The sequence below is a fragment of the Schistocerca cancellata genome, chromosome 4 (assembly GCF_023864275.1).
Source record: "Schistocerca cancellata isolate TAMUIC-IGC-003103 chromosome 4, iqSchCanc2.1, whole genome shotgun sequence".
NCBI lineage: Eukaryota > Metazoa > Arthropoda > Insecta > Orthoptera > Acrididae > Schistocerca > Schistocerca cancellata.
Window position 1 is genome coordinate 578,572,553 of NC_064629.1, and position 16,278 is coordinate 578,588,830.

Genomic DNA, 16,278 nt, shown 5'->3' on the forward strand with positions numbered 1-16,278 from the left:
CCTTACGCAAATCTTCGCCGAAGAAACTGAAGAGTTTGTCGCCAGAAGCCGTTGCCCTCTTAGTTCCTGTGGCGGAAGACTATGAAGATTCAGATGCAGATGCAGATAATGAGGAAACAGTGTTTGAGGATGATGACGATTCAGTTGAAGCAGAAGATGAAAAAGAATAAGAAAATGAAAACTTGTAGATTAAGTTATAAAAAAGTTACAAAATAAATAATTGTAATTAAAATGAAAAAAATTTTTGTAATATTTTACACCATCTTGTAACCTATATTTGGTCCTTTCTTCGAGTTTTCCACTTTTTTGGTTTATTTTTTAAGCATTAACTACAATAACCCCTAAATACTGACTTTTATATGAATAAAAATATATAAATATAAATAAATAAAAAGACATAGATTTTGACCGCCATCTTGGATCCACCATTTTTAAATTTTTTGAATTCTGTCATCATCAGTAACCTCGATCATTCCCTAAAAATTACTTTTATACGTAAAAAATGATAGTAGTGTACATAGAACCTCCCATCTTGGGTCCGCCATTTTTTTTAACTTTTTGATATCATATTCTTAATCAGAAACTCCGTAAACCCTTATATACTAAGTTTGGTACAAATTGAACAACTACTTATATTTTGACCAGCTTTTTGGGATTCTGACCCACTGTGCGACGGGAGGAGACGCCGGAGCTCCACGAGAGATACACCCATCAGCTCCAGAGCAGCGGCAGCTCGTGCCGACAGAGAGGGTGGGACGATGTTCCGGGCGGGCACGAGGAGGAGGGCGGCGGGGTGGACTGCAGTGTCGCGGCCGCACCCAAGAAACCTTAACTTCCAGCAGCGAGCGGGGGAACAACCGATAAAAGTAGGGTGCCGTCCGTCAGCCATACGGACGTCAAAAGATGGCGTCCCCGGCGGCGGACAGAAGTGGCCAGTATCCATTTGAGCTGGTGACCAAATCCTCATGCGCACACCAGCAATCCTGGCGCGTAGTGGCCTGAAGAACGCGACCATATCGGGTGCGGCGCAGGCCGCAGAAGGTGGAGCAGCGTGCATGGTTGCCGGCCGTGAAGCAACTCAGCCGGGCTCCGCTTCACCAGTAAACGGAGAAGGGTGTCGTCCGGCGAAGAATCCGCAACAAACTTTTTCATTTGGGACCTGAACGTATGAACTAGAGTTTTTGTCTCTCCATTTGACTGAGGGTGGAATGGTGGAGCGTCAATGTGACGAATGCTGTGATGAAAACAAAAAAAACGAAAGGTGTGAGAAACGAACTGGAGCCCAGTGTCACAAACTTAAGTACAAGGGAACCCCTCAATAGAAAAGAACCTCAAAAGCGTATGAATTGTAACCTCAGTCGACCCTGATACACAGCGAAGAATGTAAGGAAACCGAAAAAATGCATCCTATACCAAGAGCCAATAGCAATTCAAGAAGAGTCCCGCAAAATCTACATGAATTCCTTCCCAAGGCTCGTGAGGAACGAGCCAGGAGAACAGGGACTCCCTGGGTTCTACCTGTCGTATCCTATCTACTCGTAAAATATGGGGAGTCTAGGAAACCTGCTTTCTCAGATCGCTGTACAACAATTCAAGCAAATCGCATTAATGAGTTTTATTAAAGAAAATAAAGACAAAACTTGACTTTGGGAAATAGAGATGTGTGTCAAGCAAAGGGCGTCATGCAAAATAGACAATGTCCTTCAGTATATACAAATCCTAAGTCGCTGGTCTTGAAGTGCCTAATCTTGATGCTGCTGTAGAAGTGGACGCGACCAGTCGGTGCGGTGCATATGTCCTCTTCGCATAGAGGCACTGCCGTCGCGTTGTCGTCCTGAAGAGGGGTCGGTCTGTGTGCAATTGGCTGATGTCTTCTACACAGTCCTCTCTGCTCTCTCATTTCCGACTGGCGTGACGGCGTTTGTCTTTACACCTTAATACTGCCTGTAGTCTGGCATACTGCTCACAAGTTGCGACAAAACATAAATTTTTATCATCAAATTCTGGCCAAGAAGTATGTCTCCTAGCTAACAGTTTAGTGTGCAAAACTCCCCAATGGCCCTGGTGGAGAAGGCATAGAAACACGGGCCGTAATGCGGCGGAAATGACTGCTCTGGGAGAGGGGTCTTCTGTGGACAACAAGAAACAGTCTCAAAAACAGAGAGCCGATAGTGTACGAATAAATAGTTCTGCAGGTGGTCTGAAGTCCGATCCGGCGGTTTATCTGGTCAGCCATTCTGAACAAATCAAATCACCTGATGGGGATCCGGGCGGGCGGCAGCTATGAGTGAGGTCGTAATTGGGAAACCCCCGAGCGCGGCCTGTATTTCAGTATCAAGATGGAAGCAAAGCAATTCTTCATGATCGCAGTCTGGATTAGAACCCACATGAATGCAGCACTACGCATCCACATAGACATGCTGAGATGTAGGTCGAAAATAGATTTCGTAATTGTAGTGAGACAGGAACAGCGACCAGCTTTGTAGGCGGTGTGCTCCAGTGTCAGGCAAGAAAATGTGCTGGATAGAAAAGGAAACCAAGGGTTTATGGGCAGTAATAAGATGAAACTTGGAGCAATACAAAAAACACGAAATTTCTGGGGCGCATAAACTTCGGGAAAAGCCCCTTTTTCCACTTGAGAGTAACGCTGTTGGGCTGAAATGAGAGATTTAGAGGCGAAAGCAACACATTGTTCAGCACCGTCGGCATCTCGCTGTACTAGGACTGCGCCGAGGCCGTAGTATGAGGCGTCAGTCGCCAAAACTACGTGGTGGTCAGGAGAGAAGGTAGGTAAACAAGAGGCCAAGAGTAGTTTGGATTTCAAAATTTGTAAAGCATGTTCACAAACCAGGCTCCAGCAATAATGTACATTCTTGCGTAACAAGGCATGAAAAGGGTAGGCCAATGTGGCAGCCTCCAGCAGGAATTTATGGCAGTAGGCTGTCTTCGCTAGGAACGCCTTAAGCTCCTTCGTGGACGAGATGCGAGGCATAGACGGAGCAGCGGGGATGTGGTCTGGCAGAAGGCGAACCCCATACCACAAGATCTCGAAAGCCAAACAAACAATAGAAGAATAAAACAGTTGATATTTAGCGTGGTTACACCATAAGCCTGCGGACTGTAAGACAGAAAACAAAGTAACAAACTTTTCAAGTGATGGGCCGTGGAGGAGCCCATAACAACAATATCATTCAGATAATTAACGTAACCCGGGAGAGGAATAGTTAATTTCTCTAAAAGTCGTTGGAAAATAGCAGTGGCGTAAATATTGGTAGAGACCAAATGGAGTATTCAAAACCAGAACTCGCCGAGACTCTTCGTCCACTGCAACCTGCAGATAAGCTTCAGACAAATCAATTTTAGAAAAGTACTGGCCACCCCTTATTTTCGCCAACAGTTCCTCCTGGTGTGGGAGAGGATACGCATCCACGGTCAACTGTGCGTTGACAGCGGTACTGAAGTCGCCACAGAGGTGAAGTTTCCCCGATGGGTTCCAAGCTACAACCAGCGGAGAGGACCATTCACTAGCCACAAGAGGTTGCGCCACCTCTAGAAATTGAAGTCTGTTGAAATCTGCGTTCATTTGATGTTTCTTGGAGACAGAAGTAGGAGGAAAAAAAAGTGGCCTAGCCGTGGATTTCAAATAAATATGACCAGAAAAATTCATAGCACCCCGTATTCCTTCCGAAAACAAGTTCCAAAACTCCTCACACAATACTTCCAATTGAGATTAGGCCGGACACAAAGTGAACTGCGTCGGTGATAGAAAATCTAAACACCTGAAATGCAAACTCTCAGCATCGGCGTTAGCAACCACCAAAAGTATAATAGAAGGAACTACTGCCTAGTAAGAGGCAGATGCCGTAAATTCTCCCAACAGCGAAATGTTCTTTTTGTTATAAAAGGCCAGCTTCTGCGTGACCAATGTTAATGGTGGCGAACCTAAACTCACAATGTTTGAGAATTCAATAACGTCGCTGCAACACCTTTGTCGACCTGTAGCTAGAGCACTTGTAGAAAAACATTTGACTCGATAAACAATTCTGGAGAAGCCTATAAGCAATGGAGTCACACTGTTTATGTCTATTTCCATATCCTGGGCAACTTTCAGCGAATAACACGGAGGCGATGTGGCCTTTCTTCTGGCAAGAATTACACGTAGCCTAGCTCTTAGGGCACTCCGAACGTTCGTGTTTGACGAAACAGAAAGGACTAGACGGAAACAGAGAACACAGTCGTTTGCGCTATGGCGGTCGCGGCTGTTTGGGCCGCCCTTGGTCTGCTCGGTACTGGGCCCGCTTTTTTACCGCCGCCACTGCCACCTGCTCGTACAAGCTACGTTTTCTCCTAGTGGGTACGTCTTCTGACTCCACCGCTTCAATATGGTCACCCGCTGCCCGAGAAACTTCAATGTGCTATTCGCAAGACTCGGCCAGCTGGGGGGTTATCACAAAGTAAAGCCTTCTGGCACTTTTCCTTGTCCAGAGTTAAGCAGATAATTGCGTCACGCACCACAGAGTCTGCAAAAGAGTCATTATGGGTACCAGTAACGAATTGATGCTTAAGTCTAAGGATGTGAAGTTCGGCTGCCCAGGCCCTGTATGACTGGTTTGGTTTCTTGCAGTATTGGAAGAATTCAACTCACACCGCTATGACAATCGTTAGTTTGCGATGGTAGTTAGACAATAAACTGCACATGTGATCAAAAGTAAGAGCTTCCAGTACTTGTAAAGGAGCAATCTGACAGAGTAATTGGTACATTTAAGGTGGAATCCAAAGTGGAAGAAGGCTCTACACAAATTCGAGTCTGCCACATCAACAGTCAAAAAATTCTGTCTGAGTCTTTTTCGTAAGTTTTCAAATCCTCGGCTGAATCATCATACGGAGGGAAAGTGGGTGGATGGACCGGTGGAAGCGAACCCTGTCTGTTAATGAAGCCAACAATGTGGTCACTGCCGAAGTAAGCTGTTCAATCAGGGCCTGCGCCACGGCACTCATAATGACTAACTTGATGAAACCGCACTTAAAGACTGTACACGCGAAAACCGTTCCAAACTCGTCGCCAACTGTGTAGTAACCAAGTAGTACACGAAACCGAGCCAAGTAATACAAATATGGCTTTAGTCATAAACCTCTGAATAATAACACAAATAGGCATCTCGAGAATCCCCACTTTACGAGACACAGAACAACTGGTGGCAACGGTACAACTGGATGAACAAAGTGAGCGTCAGTCAGCGCTGCTCCGCGCATGTAATTATATGCGCGAGTCGGCAGCAGACGGCGCGGCAGAGACCACGGCGCGGCAGAGACCGCGCCGCGCGCACGCCTCCTACAGCCTGCCTCCAGCGGCCAGCCCATACTAATACAGTTGGCGATCGACTGACACAGACACGCGCGTCTTCACCACACTCGGCGCACTCACACTCACAGGCATTATGATTGGAGTCACGAACGATGGCGATCGAGTTTAGGCTTGTTCTGCACAGCTACGTCACGTATGCTCCGACAGCCAATGAGCGTGCAGTATGTTCTGAGCCTCTGCTGTGAATGCCGTAGCTAATGCGAGCAATAAACGTGGTCGTAGCGAGTTGTTTAGTGAATTTCGATTTAATTTGTTGCGATTTGTCATCGCATACTGTCGTGGTGACAAATTGTGCATAAGTAAGCGGGAGACATAATCTGCAGAATATAGATTGTCTTCAAGCGGCAAGCATACACATGTGCGTACCACAACTGTCGCTTGAAATCGTCAGCAATGCAATCCCTGTCCGCTCCTCGACATACGCGAACCGCCATCATTCGTGGATCGGATTATAGTAGCAGGATACAGCAAGCTGCGATCTACTAAAACTACGATTCGGTAGTTTCGATACAGCACACAATGACGTAGTAAATGGTAGTATTACCGGGAGTATTGGTAACACTCCTAGGGAATGAAAGATAAATGAATGTGTAAAAGAGAAACTGGCAGCCAAAGTTTCCTTCTTCTTTATTATTATTATTATTATTATTTCTATTTTTCTCAGACCTTAGGTCTGGTTAAAAATGGAAAGTGACGCGGACCTTCATCAAGCGTGACTTCCTTTTAACTGTACGGTATATGTTATATTGTATTTAGGAACTTTCGGGTTATTGAACACGTATCAATAATTACGGATTTCTCTAGTTGTATATATACGTTTGGATGTAGCTGTATTGCATTGATGTACTGGTGGATATTGTGTGGTATGACTCCTGTAGTTGATAGTATAATCGGTATAATGTCAACTTTATCCTGATGCCACATGTCCTTGACTTCCTCAGTCAGTTGGATGTATTTTTCAATTTTTTTCTCCTGTTTTCTTCTGTATATTTGTTGTATTGGGTATGGATATTTCGATTAGTTGTGTAATTTCTTCTTTTTATTGGTGAGTATGATGTCAGGTTTGTTATGTGGTGGTGTTTTATCTGTTATAATGGTTCTGTTCCAGTATAATTTGTATTCATCATTCTCCAGTACATTTTGTGGTGCATACTTGTATGTGGGAATGTGTTGTTTTATTAGTTTATGTTTTATGGCAAGTTGTTGATGTATTATTTTTGCTACATTGTCATGTATTCTGGGGTATTCTGTATTTGCTAGTATTGTACATCCACTTGCGATGTGATCTACTGTTTCTATTTGTTTATTATTATTATTATTATTATTATTATTATTGTGTTTGGCACACAATTGTAGCCACACATCAACCAGTGTTAGTCCATTGTGTTTTTTTTATATTCTTACCCGATATAAATTGCATTTTATAAATAACAAAATTATTTGATAATGTAACTTCTGCGCTTTCATCTAAACGAGGCAATTACTTTTGATGCAAGTATGGTTTACGTACACAAACACAAAAAAAATTATGTAGTTATTGTTATTTTGTACTCAATAAAACATAATTCATCATGATTTAGGGCTAGCGTTTCGTGTTGTTATTGGTAAGTGAAGAAGTTGTTTATGAATAACAGAAACATGTTTATGAAGTAATGAAGTGATGTTTGATATGCTTTTGTTCTTTTTTCCTTTTTTAATTTCACTTTTTTTGAGGAAATTGCGATTCCTGACGCTATATGATAAATCTGTACTGCTTTCTTTTATTTTTGCTACAACTTCCCTCTGCTTCACTTTGCAAATCAACAGTTTTCAAATAAAACCTCAACGAAAGATTTCTATTTTGCTATAAACATTATTTTTAAGTAACAGACAGGAGGATAATTACGTAGAACAAAGATGTTTGGTAGGTTATGCGGTCCTTTAGATATATTCACTCAGTTTCTACACAGTTCATCACTTCAGGTTTCTATGAGGCTCTACCAAGACACAGATCACACATGTAAACAAAGGGATAAATATGACTTTATTCCCGAAAGGTGAACAGCACACCTAACGACAAGGTAACGCAGTTACGGTCTTAACTGACCAGGGTTACTAGGAAAACTACCGTAGTCTACGCTTACTGGGGTAGCTAACGGTGGTTTTACAACTCTACAACTGTTCAACGTAGTTGACCTAGGCTGTATCCTCACTGAACCTCAACTGGTTCGATACTGAACACTCTCTTCTGACATTGCGCCACTCTTGCAGCACAATGGTTTTAGCGTGGGACATGTGTCGATTACTTTCTGAAGTCCCTACGTAACTCACTCGGTGAATTAACGACCGCTGGTTTGCTATACCGCAAGCCTGACTGTGATTTGTAAACGGTTCCTCACATTCGTTTCCGAATTGCTACGCTGGTCCTCAACGTGTGCCTCAGAAAATACGATAAAAGAACGGTTCAGTTGCGAATACACACAGAACAAAATTCACACGATGCACAAACAAATAGCACACTCGATTACCCTTCCTTCGGTTAACTGATGACAGTGGCGACAGGAACGCCATACGACCACAAAGTTAAATAGGATAAATTTGCCAAATCATGAAAACAGCATAACCTGCAAAAGTCCGGCCCCGGTAGCTGAGTGGTCAGCGCGACAGAATGTCAATCCTAAGGGCCCGGGTTAGATTCCCGGCTGGGTCGGAGATTTTCTCCGCTTAGGGATTGGGTGTTGTATTGTCCTAATCATCATCATTTCATCCCCATCGACGGGCATGTCGCCGAAGTGGTGTCAGATCGAAAAACTTGCATCCGCCGAACGGTCTACCCGACGGGAGGCTCTAGTCACACGACGTTTACGTTTTACCCCACACAAAAGGTAAACGATAGAAAGAAAGAGAGAGAGTCTACAAAAACCAGGCATAAAGTTACCACGCAATTGATTACTCACTCAGGAATGTACCTGTCAGTCCCAAAATTAGTGGTGATGTCAGGAAGGGTCCAGCTATCACATCCCAAACATATGACTTTTAGCGAGGTCCTCAATGGGCCACGATAAAGCGAAGTGTTTCCTATAATTCCGCAAAATCACGCAAACTATTTTGCGCAAGGAAGCGACTGGAATGGCTTATGAACTTTTAACCCTTTAGTGGACAATTTTGTTCTCAGTGCATCCTGGTGAATGTTAACTGTCAGCATCGCTCATAATGGTTGCATTGGCTACCCACAGTTAGCAGCCCCTGTGTTTAGCTCAATATTTTGTCACCAGATGGCACATAAACGACTGGTTGCATAAGAAGTGTAAGCTGCCGGATGGCACTTGTCCTTTTTAAGTTGCATCACGAATGAGGGATGATTTTCATACAGGGTTTGTCAGTTCACTGATATGAAACATGTACATGTACATTCCTTAACATAAAAATAAAACAGTATTTTAGACACTGAAAGACTGCTTTTAAGCGATATCCTATGTTATTAAATAAATAAATATAAAATTTTAATATTATTTTATTACAAGCACCATTTACAAGTAAAAACACTAGAATAATGATTTTTTTCAAAATTTAATGCATTAAAGAAAGCAATAGTACTAAATTCAGAAACTTCAGACAGTCGCCATTCTTAGTAATTACGTTTATTGCATTCATAAAAGAAGCAATCGTTAAAAATGTCTGCAAAATATAGCTGAGTATTTGGCTTTCAAAAAATTAACGATAACAAATTTCAGGACAATAACTCTAGACGAATCATGCCTGTTAGCACTTAATAAACTAGGTGTCAATCCTAAGACGCATTTTCTCTGATCTTTCGGTAGTTATTTGCAATTTAGTTTTCGCAGTGTGTAGCTGGAGTCATCCGAAGCAGATACTGCTCATTGTATCTCTCATGCGACGCCCAGTGTCGATGGAAAGCGTCGATTTGTTCCCCGTTAAAACAAAGTGGTTTTTACTGGAATGTCTATTAGATTCTTTTTTGTGCAAGTGTTTTTAAATTTTACTTGTATTGGCAGGAAAAAGTTATTCATTGGAGAACAGTGCGTTGCGTTAGGAACATATGGTGTCACTTTCGGGGGACTGAATCGTGCTGTAATATCCAGCACTAAGTAATTTGAGGTCAAAATAAATGGAACCGTCTTTTCTAATGCGCCAATTATTCGCTTCATTTACTTTTTGACGTTTGTCAGTCCTCTACATCTATATGAATGACGTCTCTATGTATTACACCGCACTTGCTATTATGAAAAATGTTGTGTTATTCGGCAAAGGGGTGGTAGTCCCGAAGAACTTCCGCTTTCTGGAGTGCTTCCGCTCAATGTGACGCAGCAGTTTCTATCAGTATTGTGCCGTTCCTCAAGCGCCCCCAGATTTTGCTGTAATGCTCTATTTATATAGAATCCTTTCGCTTAGTAAAAAGAAAATGAGACAATAAATGTTCCGTTACTAATAAGTATCCTTTCATGATCTGACGCTCTCAATGTGCTGTCTAAAACCCTTTTTGTTGAGTGGGTGTTATTTCTCCCAGACATTATACCTGTCGGTACTTAATAAATTATACTCTTTACCTAATGTCTCTGTATTGGTCTGTAGACGAATAAGGTAAGTAACTACCATCACGTAAATTATTATTATTATTATTATTATTATTATTATTATTATTATTATTATTAAATGATTTAACGTAACACTCGTCCAACAACCCCACACACAACACTCCGATGCTCGCGCCGCGATCTAGTGCAGCTGAAGAACGCGGTCTTTCCGTCGTTGGTCGTTCGCGGCGTCGTCAGCGGACAGATGTAGATTTACTTACGAGCTGAGGTCGCCACAGCACACGCCCACAACGAAAAAGAGGACAAAAATTAAACTAATTCGATCCATGAAATGTCTGCTGAATCGAATAGGAAACGTACTTTTCTTCCGTAGTGTGTTCCATATTTTGTGGCCGTGTGCTGGTGGGCCGGCTGGTGTTGCGAGGTGACTGCTGCACGCGGATTGACGTGGCCTGTCGGTTTCCAGGTGGGGGGCGCTGCCCTGCTGATGTTGCGGTGCCGATAGGTGCGGTGCGGCGGGTGTTCTGCGTCCGGTGTTTGCCTGTGTTTCAGTGGCGTCCTCTGCACTTAGGAATGCTGGCTTGCACCTCTTTTAAAGTGACTTTTGTTGTTATCTTATTAACTTTACGTAGTTAATTCAACATTTTAAATCTGTGCTCTATAAATGTTTCGAGAGACTGGTACAGTAATGGCGTAAACTAAACAAAGAGATAGCAAAATATAAATACAGTATACAAATTATTAATTCAGAAAAAAGAGTATTTCGATTTCACTCAAGGGAAGTCATCCAAATCTATGTTCATTACTCTAGTTCATTTGTGGTATTCGCAGTTGGAGTTTCGTTGGAATTGGGTGTTCTGGGAAACCGTCTCCGGGTCGAGTGATGCTTCGTTCGTCCGGCTGTTGCAGCTTACTTCCCAGGTATTGATGTGCTGTGCTAATGCGAACTGATGCTGAAAGGAACACATCGTTTCTTGTTATCGTTAACCAGTTGCTTGGTCGGCGTGGTTGCAGACGTTCGTCATAGAGTTTTCAAACACTGCGTCTAATGCTATAATTAGGGAGCTCATAAGGATTTCTTTACATTATAATGTTATGATTGTTTTATCATGTTTCTCTCATAGATAAGCCAGAAACTGTAATTTCTTGGTGTCTCACAGGCGGAGGATGCTGTGCGCTATATGGGAGACTAGCCATATTGTGTCAGATATCTTGCATACAGGGACTGGATTAACGTCTGCTGCTGTGACTTGTTGCGTCGAAGGGCTTCGGTGCGTGTCTGGTGGTCAGTCCGAATATTTGTTTACTGATTTTTCAAACGGTTGCGACCGTCCGAAACAAAATCTTGTGCAGTGAAGTAGGTCATCTGAAACCCGTGTCGCAGACGCCTCTCTTGATCTGGCGTATGCTTGCCAGTTTTACATTAGTTGCTATCATCCTTTTCATAACCTTGTACTCGTGTCACGGACTTCTGGTGGTAAGAAACATGCCGAGACATTTTCCCATACGATGCTCCACCGGCACTCGGCAAATTTTGATTTACTGGTATTCTTCAGTGACTTGCCTCTGCCAGCGTCTTGTAATTTCATTGAAGCCTCCTCTATGGGATTGAGCATTTTTTCTGTTACGTTGCTCTTCTGCAACTAATATTGACAGAAACAGTCGGTTGTAGGTGGATTCTTTGTGTAGCTCGTGGCAGCTGTTGCAAACTCTGGTCTGTATTGGTCGGATAAGGCTGCTGTCGGGTTGGACGGATCGTTTTCTAAGACTCTGGATGTCCTGTGTATCAGCAAGGAAGCATTTTCACACAAAATCGATCACGCCGAGGTCTGGTTTTAGAGTGCATGAGGTGTTTGCAGTTTTAAATGTGTCTCCACGCTACAGCAGTCAGGGGACCGCTTGTACGAGGGGCATTCAATACGTAATTCAACACTTTTCTTCTGAAAACATGTCGGTTTTATTCAAGATTCCAATACACCATATTATCCCCAACTCTTCTAGCTACAAAACCCTATTTTTCCTCATAATCAACGTTCAATGCACCGGTCTTACGCTACCTTACTGGGAGGGCCTGTATTCCCACTGGTACCACTATACTGATCAACGTCGGAGCCAATATCTTGTTGCATCAGTACCCTCCCGATCATCCACGCACTGCTTTCCGCGGAGTGCATCCGTCATTGGTACAAACAGATGGAAGTCGGAAGGTGCGAGATTCAGCTGTAGGGTGGATGAGGAAGACGAGTCCAATGATTTTTATGGGCGCCTCTCTGGTGCGGAGACATACGTGTGGGCTTGCGTTGTCTTGAGAAGAAGTTCGTTTGCAGCGACGAACATACTGAAGTCGTTTCTTCAAATTCCTGAGGGTAGCACTATACACTTTAGAGTTGATCGTTGCGCCAAGAGGGAGGACATCAAACAGAATAGCACCCTCGGAGACCCAGAAGACCTTCGCGATGACTACCTGCTAACATTGCGGCTTTTAACTTTTTCTTCTAAGCAGAGGTGATATTGCACCACTCCATGGATTACTGTTTTGTTTCCGGTTCGAAGTGATGAAACCACATTTAATCGTCTGTGGCGATGTTCGACAAAAATGTCACGATCAGACCCGAAACGTGCAAGGAACGTCGCACATATGGTCCTTCGTTGCTGCGCGCGAGCAGCCGGCACGCGGGAGATCGGACAAGCCGCGCTACCTCGTTGCGATGACGACAGCCGCCTTGCCCAACGACTCACCATGCATTTGTTCACTGCCAGGTTTCCGTAGACATTTCGCAAGCGCCTTCGAATATCTGTGGTATTCTGGTTTTCCGCCAAAAGAAAATGTTAAAATGTGTGTGAAATGTTATGGGACTTAACTACTAACGTCATCAGTCCCTAAGCTTACACACTACTTAACCTAAATTATCCTAAGGACAAACACACTCACCCATGCCCGAGGGAGGATTCGAACCTCCGCCGGGATCAGCCGCACAGTCCACGACTACAGCGCCTCAGACCGCTCGGCTAATTCCGCGCGGCAGCTTGTCTAACCCTTTGCTGTTCAAAGTAAATATCGCTAGGTCATCTGCGTAAGCTTCGCAAGCTATGAGTGAGCTTTCAGCTGTTAGACACGTGCATGAGGACGAGATTTTGCTTAGTAATGGATCGAGCATTATGACGAATAATGCCATAAATAATGGACATCACTGTTTTATTGAGCACTTGACTGGAAAAGAATCTGTTGCTTCTCAGTTGATAATGATTCAAGGATTAGAATTTGTCAGTAAATGAAAGATTATAGTCGCCAATTTTTTTCTCAAATCCAAGAGCGTTCACGACTGTCTTGAGGTATTCATGGCTGATTCTGTCGAATGGCTTTTTAGAGTCGACTGACATTATTGCTGTGGAAACTTGGTCGGCTCTAACGTATCCAATTAAATCGTGATACCTCATAACTACGTTGAATACCGATTTGCCTGTTACAGCGAGTGGCCGAGCGGTTCTAGGCGCTTCACCCTGGAACCGCGCGACCGCTACGGTCGCAGGTTCGAATCCTGCCTCGGGCATGGATGTGTATGATGTCCTTAGGTTAGTTAGGTTTAAGTAGTTCTAAGTTCTAGGGGACTGATGACCTCAGATGTTAAGTCCCATAGTGCTCAGAGCCATTTGAACCATTTGTTACGGCGAATATGTGTCTCGTACATGGTCACTGTCTCCAAGTGTGATCGATCGAAGACTTTCGATTTCGTATTGCTTTTGACTTTTTGCTGTTAGGACAAATCTGCTTTCGAGGAAATGTGGGACATATGTTCTATTTGGAAGTCTGCTGCTGAGTGTCCTACTATTTCTTACCATAACGGGATATGGGCCTTGGCAGTGCGCCTCCAGTAACCTGAGCAATGGACCGCGCCGGAGGAAAGCGTAATTCCTTATTGACAGGTCTCTGAAAAAAAGTAGTATAGTTCGAGTCGAGCGCGTAGCCTCCATTTGTCACCTGAGTTCCGTGAGGAAATCTTAAGTTAGATTAAGTAGTGTGTAAGCTTAGGGACCAATGACCTCAGCAGTTTGGTCCCATAGGATCTCACCACAAATTTCCAAGTTTTCCAATTTCTAATCAACAAAAGGAAGCTCTACCTTTCAGATAACGAAAGTAAACATCGACTGTAACTGAAGAAAAACAAGATACATCAATATGGTAATAACTGACAGTATTATTTGTATGTGTGTACACGTCACGTTACTTAGAACGAATTTTACTGTGGAACGCTGTACATGTCAGCACTGTCAGAAGGCAGATTTTCACGAAATGGTGAAAGGCAAATTGGCGACGTCTCATCGGAATTTCTGTCTCCTTCTCAGCGAATAACGCGCCTCTCAGCCACCATCATTGATGCTCATGATAGTACTCATACAATAGTAGTTTGCAGACTTATGCCTTACAACAGTTTACTAAGCATTAAAAACTTCTTAAGTGTTTGCAAAATTAGGCCAAAGATCGAAAATATGCATTTAAAATATGCATTTGATTCTTTTATAAACTATGGAACTCTTGTAACATGTTGGATCTTTGATGTTGGAATTAAGCGCTTAGATCGTAACTTTATAAGGTTACGATTTTTTGTTTAGAACTTTAATTCTCCTTTACATCGTCGTCGTCGGCGGCGGTGGCGGCGGCGGCGGCATCATCATTTTGTCTTCTTCTCCTTCTTCGTCTTCTTCTTTACGCATTAGACCGATCTGTTACGAACCTCGGATCTGATGTTTGCATCGTCTCTTTGGTCTGCCCACTTTGTGGAACACACTACCTGTCTGCCTGCAGATTGAGTATGGCAAACGTTCATCGCTCGACTGCTCTGTAGGAGATTTACAATTTTGTCGATGTTCTAAGGAATTTCTAATTTAATCTTAGTCTGAGGCACAGAACTACCAAACACGAAATACGGTTTCAACAAACGTGGCGGTTCTTTCTCTTTCGCTAAGTTATATCATAACACAGAACATCTCACCAATGGACTGGGTACAAACGCTCATTTCAGATTCATTACCTAATAGTGTGCTACGCTCTAGGTGAAATATGTAATGCATGTATGTTGGTACGTTCTGCCCCTGTTGGTTTCCCATGGTTGGTGTGTATGGAGAGTTGTATCAAACGATTTCTTTTATGGAGATAATGTGTTTCTGTGCCGATGAGTATGTAACATACGATATTCTCTTCTTCCATGTACGAAGAATGTGGCCTCAACCGTTGACCGTAATTTCTTGTAATTCTACATGTAAGAAAATGCTACCACTATTCTCTCCCCTCATTTATTTAGGCTATCAGTTGTTACAGAAGACAGCGTCAAGCTGCGAAAAACGTATTATTATTCCACATTTTGATATCTCTTTCCCACCACACATTCGATTTTCTAACAGGATAACTTTCTATTCCAAAAGCCAGAATCGTCCACAAGGACCATTGGGTCTCTATGCCCCCGAATTCGGCCAGAATATGTTCCAGTTCTTGCTTATAAGTGACTAACGGTTTTCTCGCAATCGACAGAGTTACGTGAACTGTGCTTGAGGATCTTTCGTCTTCAACCTCTGTTTTGCAGAAAAAGACATAAAATGTTGAGAACATATTAAGATAAGACAAATGGGTAAACGAGGACCTGCTCAGACAACCATATATAATGCCAAATCATTCCTTTCTCGTTTGACACAATATATTTTTTTTTAATAGAATGAAGATGAGCGCCAGATTAGGACTCGATCTCACCTCCACCATCTTCATCGCTCTCTTCTCGGTTGGACTGTGCGCCGAGGCTGCATAATTCAGTCGATGAGAGCAGTGTCAGCAGATGGCAAGGTTCCAGTTTCGAGCCCAAGTATTCGACACAGTTTTAGTGTGCCAGGAAGTTTCAACACAGAGCGCACTCCGCTCCAGCCGGAAAGATTCAGCGGGGGTGTAAAGTTAAATTTATAAGTACAATTTCTGTCACATAAGTAATCATGCTTCTAATTGGAAGGCTATGAAATATCACATCACAATTCTCACGACTCTCAAATGACCGTATTATAAACTGACGATTTATATACGCTGACGGGAAAAAAATCACAACACTAAAACGTAATTAATGTTGACTAATGAAACTTCGGGAATACGTTTGTCTAGGTTAAATATTTAAGTGCTTGACATTGCAAACTCAGAGGTTAATGTAAATGTGAGGAAAACCACTGCAAATGTCAAATGTTGGTACGTTAATAACCGGTGTAACCACTAGACTGTTGCATGCAAGCATGTTAACGTTCATGCATTGTGTTTTACAGGTGCCGGATGTCATTTTGTGAGCGAGTTCCATGCATATTGCACTTAGTCTGTCAATACAGGGACAGTTAACGCTGTTTGTGTAT